Source organism: Chenopodium album, chromosome 2, assembly GCF_948465745.1.
Source record: "Chenopodium album chromosome 2, dcCheAlbu1.1, whole genome shotgun sequence".
Lineage (NCBI taxonomy): Eukaryota > Viridiplantae > Streptophyta > Magnoliopsida > Caryophyllales > Amaranthaceae > Chenopodium > Chenopodium album.
In genome coordinates this window covers 1,771,195-1,778,443 of record NC_137835.1, presented here as the reverse complement: position 1 = coordinate 1,778,443, position 7,249 = coordinate 1,771,195, and positions in this window count along the sequence as shown.

The following is a 7,249-nucleotide window of genomic DNA, read 5'->3' as shown; positions in this document are numbered from 1 at the left end:
AGCTTTAAATTCGCCCTTTGGCAATATTTGCGGAAATGTCTTCTTTAAATAACCAAAGAGTACTTTCCTCATGGAAATTCAAATCTAAAATTGAATATTCAAATCTAAAATTGAATTTTCCCTTTACAATCCCTTAAAATAAAATCAAATGAAATCCACAATAGCAACAACACCACCACCACCAAAGTCTTAGTCCCAACGAGTGAGGTCGACCATATGAATCAAGTCCCCTAAAATTTATCTCGACGTTAATAATGGAAAAATAGAATTCTAGTGCTTGAGGCAAAATTAACGACACATTGTTTCAATATTAATGATTCCTTGTTTCGTAATCATTTGAGAATTGCAATACCATATATCTACAAATCCCCAATTTGGCATTTGGGTTGCTTGTTTCCCTTTTGGTGCAACATAAGCCTATACAACATGACTAAATCTTAAGCAACAAAAAGTCCTATTTTTAACATAAAACTATAGATCCATCAACATTACTTGGCCTACAAACATGAGCAACAAATCTATAAATCTAACATTAATCTTCAACCATCTAACAAAACTCCACAAAAATTACCAATTAATGTTCTCTTAATCATCAACAAATTAAGATTAATGTGGTAATCGAGAATTTAACAAAAAACCAAAAGAAATTAAAACTTAACCCCAAAATTTTTATTTTTTTGGAAAGATAACCCCCAAAATTTCTAATTACGCACAAAGTCACACAATTACAAGCCTAATTACACAAAATAATTAAAAATAAAGAATCATGTCTAATCCATCAACATGATAAATAAACAAGCAACACAAATGTAATACACAAAAAAATCATCTCTATAAACATTTTTTTTTTTTAAAAAAAATAGTAAATCACGCAAATAAAATTAAATAGTAAAAAAAAAGAGAAGAAAAAAACCAGAAGAAGAAGGTTTAGGATGACGAATAGGGAATTTGATGCGAGGGATCCTCTTGAGAGCATGAGCAGCAGAAACAGAAGAAGCCATAATTGATAATTTGAATGAAGAAGATTGTAAATGTGTTAAGAGTTTAGGAAAGAAAAAAACGTCTAAAGAAAAAGGGGAAGATGAATTTAGACACGAGATAAACGCAGATTTGCGAGTAGTGGTGGTGTAGGGTGGGGATTGCCGTACTTGAAGTTATTCAACGTGACCTAGTCACACTTCACAACCACGCTTTTCCGTTCGCGCTTTTTTCCATTTTTTATTGGATTTGGCCCATTTAGTTATATGGACCGACTCGTATGGTCTAACTACAAGGTTGTTCTGGATTTAGGCCCATATTAATATGTGACATTTTATGTTAGGCCCATAAAAGACCCAACCCATTAGCCACCTATTATATTGTCATAATCTATTTACTCCCTCCGTGTTTTAATAAGTGTTACAGTTTAACTAAGACATAGTTTTAGGTAATTTAATTACTTAAATAAAATTAGAGCTAAATGGGGTAGTTGAAGTATTAAAAAAAATTAAAAATGGAGGTTAATTGTTAATAGCTTAATGAAAAGTAATGAATGTGAGAGGAAAGATAAAATATTAAAAAAAAATAAAATAATAATAATAATAATAATAATAATAATAATAATAATAATAATAGTAGTAGGTTAACGTGAGGACTGTGAAAGGAGAGATATAAAATTTAAATGTAGAATTTTCCAAAAAGAAATTGTAACACTTATTGAAACACGGAGGGAGTATTACGTATTACTCTATACTATATCAAAATCTTTTTTTGAGGGAATTTTCAATTACTTTTCTGTATCTATATCTATACTTTACGAGAAGAGAAAGGATTTCATTAATGAAATATAGCCCCAACGGCAAATACAACAATTTCTAGGAAATCTAAAATTCCAACACAAATACAAATCACCTTAGAACTAACTCGGCTTGAGATCCACGGATGAGTAGGTGTTTGGGTTAAAAAAAAAAACTCATATGGCCTAGCCTTCTAGATACTTTCGGAGTCGATGAAACCCTAAACCTTTAGCACAGGAATAAAAAAAATAATAAAAAAAAAAAGCCTAATTGAATAACACCATCATAAAGATGGGATTTATTTATTGAAAACAATTAAAAAGTTTTCTTGGGCTTACCATCGGTGGAAGCCCCTACAAAAATTTATAATTAAGATTAGAAGAAAAGAGATGAAAGAGAAAGAAAAAGAGAAAAAAGGAGAAGAGTGAAGGAAAACATTCAAAAAAGCAAAAAATAATCTAGCAATGGAGGCTAGATAAAACCCTTCCAAAGGGAAATCTTAGAGGAAACCAAAAAGCCCTCCCAAGAAGAAAACCCAAAGCAAAATTATTTATTGTAAATTCTACTTTATAGACCAGTGTGTGTTTTTTTTATTCTATTAATGTTTGCAACGATTATATTTTTAGGGTAATAATATATGTAGCACTTAGGGCTATGTTTAAGCATTAAATATACTTTCTAAAATGGAATTAAGTTGGGAATTCATGACAAAATCACGCACAGATCGATGTAATTAATATTAATCTTTTCATATTATTTCCTTTTTTAGCTTCTTATACATAGCCCTTAGGACTATGTATATCATTTTTCATATTTTTATTATATTTATCAATGCATCATTCAATCATGGCTGTCTTTAATTTCCAATAAAAAAAATTATAAAATTGATATTTTGAAAGTATATTCTAAGAGAAATTATATAAAATCCTACATGATGACTATATGTTTTCATTCAAGTATAAATCAATAGCAATGGTCAAATTAGAGTATGCAAATTGTACAAAAGTTAAGTGTTACGAAAAGGAGAAAGTGCTTCGTATGTGATAGGTCAAATGGTCAATATATACGTCTTAAGCTATCTTGCATCTGATTTGAGATTCAACCTTCTACTATAGGGTTCATCTGTACTCCCTCCATTCTTATTTGTTGGTAACGTTTTGACCACTTTTCTCTAACAAAAAATTTCCAAACACAATCAACAAACAGGATCAAAGGGAGTATGTATTAGGGCTCGGACCCGTTTAAGGTTGGAAATTATTTCCCGTACCATCAAATATCCTAGTATAATTTCTTCTTTGAGAGAATACATCTTGCAACTTGCTTGAACTCTTAATAAACACACAACCATTTTAGAAAAGTAAACACATACATTTAGTATTAGAAAAGTCCCTTCACTAATAATTATCAAGGCCCCATTCTTATAATATGCCAACTGATGAGGATGGATGGCCAAAACTAACTAGCGCTGTTTAGATCAACTATTCAAAAGCAATATCAAATTTGATATCTCAGCTAATAGCCTAGTCGGCCATCCTGTCTTCATCCTCTATTAATTAACTCTTATCATATAACTTATCTTGCAACTTCAGTCTTGCTAAAATCATTAATTTCAATAGTATACAACTCATTCTATAAACAAGCAAGGGTCGCCATAAACTATCAAGCAGATTTTTAAGTCGACATACTTCACATTAAAGATCAATCCAATTATCTTCAAATTAAATGTAATGTCGGGTTGTGTCATGTCATGCAAGCTTGTTACTATGTGTCTCATATATAATTAATATGATTTTCGCTTGAACCATTCCAAGCTAAGTTTGCTATAGCATGAGACTTGATGGGCCTTACTTTTTTTTTTTTTTTTTTTTAGGGGCCCTTACTTGATGTCATATATAACATGATTTTCACTTATTACTATGTGTCATATATAACATATATACTTGATTAATAAACAAATTTTGAGCTTAGAAAGCCCTAATTATGTAAAGAACTACTCGATCAGTATTAGCTTAATCTAGTGACTAAGGGCTAGCTTGTTCTGATTTACTGAACTGAACTGAATATTTTTATAAGAGAAGAAAATTAGGAATTGAACTGAACTGAATTGATTGGAGCTGAACTGAACTGAATAGAACTAAAAAAATGCTGAAGAGAACAGACACTAAAATTGAAAGCTTATGTAGAATAATATGTCATCACATGTTCAAATTTCTCACATTTATTTGTGATTTTTAGTACCTTATTTATTAATAATCAATTCAATTCGGACCACGAATAAATTAATAGAATATGAAAGACCTAGTCTAAAATGTCACGATCCCTTTGAACTGCAAAGACGTACATGTCATGGCAACACTACACATTTATTTGTACGTATGTACTAGTCACTGGAGACTTGTGACTAGAGTAGGCCTACATTCTGTGTATAAAATTCCAATATTTTGGAGTGTAATTAATTAATTAATTAATTAATCAAGAAATATTTAAATATGTTAATGACTTTGAAACGTTCAAAACTACTAGTCCGTGTTGAATTAGTCAGCATTATATTATTAAGACTTTGCTGATTAAATAGTCCACTTGTTAACTTCAAGCAAGAAAAGGCGAATTTTCTTTGATGATTAGTGAGTGAAAACAAAAATACCAAAACAAGTGTCATCGATCAGTCACTAAAAAAACAAGAATGTTGAAATGTGTTAACCCCATTTATCGGGTCATCTTGACTGTAAAAAAAGTAATTTTTTCAAATTTGAATTCATCAGTTTAGGGCCTGTTCCGATTGACTGAACTCAACTGAACTGAACTGAACCGAGCTGAACTGAACTGAACTGAACTGAACTGAACTGAACCGAGCTGAACTGAACTGAACTTATTAATTAGTGATTTTTAACTACGGATTAGTGATCTTTGATTATTTATTGATTATTTATTGATATTTATTACTATACATATGTGTATATACAAATGTACATATTAAAATATTTACGAAAAATATACTATATAATTATAATTATAAAATGTATGGAAAATATATTATAAAATGTATGGAAAATATATTAAAAACTTGAAACCTCTAATTTTCTCAATGAGATTAACATTAGAAATATGTTTCAAAAAAATAGAACCATTTGAACAATGAATTGTATCAATATTATCATTGTTATTATTATTATTATTATTAATTATTGATAATTATTATTATTATTTATTGATTATTATTATTAGTATTATTATAGTATTATTATTATTATTATTATTATTGTTATTATTATTATTATTATTATTATTTATTGATGATTATTATTATTTATTGATTATTATTGTTAGTATTATTATTATTATTATTTCAATTATTATTGTTATTATTATTATTATTATTGTTAATATTATTATTATTATTATTATTATTATATACTATTTATTATTATTATTTTTGTTGTTGTTGTCGTTGTAATAAGATCTTAAAAGAATGAAATTTGGCTTTATATCATTAGCAATATCATTAGACATAAATTAAGAGCTGAGCTGAACTGAACTGAACTGAACTGACTGAACTGAGCTGAACTGAACTGACTGAACTGAGCTGAACTGAACTGAACTGAACTGAACTTTGAAATAAGAAAATGTTAAATGGTTAGAAGTTCGTGTTTAAGAAGTTAAAACCAGTACTCATATCATTATTCTAGATGTTTAATGACGTTTACCGTTGTAGATCAGATGTCAAATAAATTAGTTGATTAAATTTTTAAAAAGTGGTTTTTAAAACTGGATGATTCTCTTGTACATTATTTGTTATTTATCAATTTAGGTTTCCATACAACAATATAACATTACCTACAAAACTAGAATATAATGATTTCAATTCGGTACAAATTTGTACACATATATATAAAACAGTGTGTGCATTATCCATACCACGATAAAATGCTCAAAGTGGGGAATTGAACTTGAGACCTTTCTCTCACCAAGTTAACACGAAAAACTCCAACAAACCAACTGGGCTATCACTAACATCATGATACATAGGACAAGTACGTATTTATTAGTTATTCTAGGGGGGCCATACTATATATTACATATTTCACATGTTGGGCCGCGGGGTCGGGCCTCCACCAGCCCCCCGGTGCCTCCGCCCATGACCACGATGCACCATTTTTAACTTTATTCATCCATACCACGTACACCACATAGTTAAATAAAACATTAGCATAATGAGCCGTTTTTAACTTTATTACACAACATTGGATAAATTTAAACCTTCGTTATTTTAAACATTATGTACAGTTCCTGTTGTCCCACACGTAATTTTTGAGTGTGTTCTATTCATCTGAATTTGGTCATAGTACGCAGTCGTCATTGAAACTTGTTTCCCTGCAACAAGTTATAATTGTGAATTGAATTCTTAGGCATATAGTAGCCGTCATTGAATCTTAAAATTCCCATGCAACAAGCTAGTTCTCATAATATTAAGGTAATATAGATTGAGAGAACAAGACTTATTTAGTTATTTGCCAAAGTAGCATATATTCTACCCCATTTAAGAAGGTTTGAGAGAACAAGACTTATTAAATTATTTGCCAAAGTAGCATATTCTACCCCATTTAAGGAGTCATTTGCATGGAAATGAAGATGGGTCACTTGTTAAGAAAATGACACAAATGAAAAGACATGTAAATTTGAATCTTCAAAGGTACCCCCACTTTAGCTATTTAGTGCAAGACTTTCTAAGATAAACCCCATTTGTTTACTCTTAACTTACCTTAACTTTATTCTCTGCCTCTTATTATATATATAGATCTAGCTAATCTCCCAACATCCATAATTAAATAATTTCATCCATAAACATTACCTTAAGTCTTCAACTACCAAAGCACATTAACAAACACACTAAAAAAAAAAACCCTTAAAAACCAAGAAGAAAAGAGAAGTAGAGAAAACTTACATACACTACTTCTCCTTAAAAATGCTTACCATGTTTGCATTAGACAAATTACTTGAAACTATTACGAAAACAAAAGACAGAACTCCACCAAGAAGGCTTCAAAGAAGCCCTAAAATTGCTGGCTATTACCGCGAAGATGATGAGTATCTGGAAATGTCCTCGGAGTTGAGGGAGCCTCTCTTATCATCGTCTCGAGTCAAGGATGATTGTGATGATCAAGGGAAGAACATCAAAGGAGTAAAACAGGTAAGTAACAAAAGCCAAAATAATATTAGAGTAAAAGTTTTGTTAACAAAAGAAGAAGCAGCAAAGATGTTGTCAAAATGTAAAGGAGAAGGAGCTTTGGATTTTAAAGATGTGGTTAATGAGCTTATGAAGCTTCCTGCTCAACGGATTAATGTCATTCCCGGTACTATTCGGGTGTCTAATGATTTTGAGCTTGCTACTATTGCTGAAGAAGAGGAAGAGGAAGAGGAAGACGAAGAGGAATACTATAAGAAGAACGTATGAGTAGTTTTTTTTTTTTTTAATT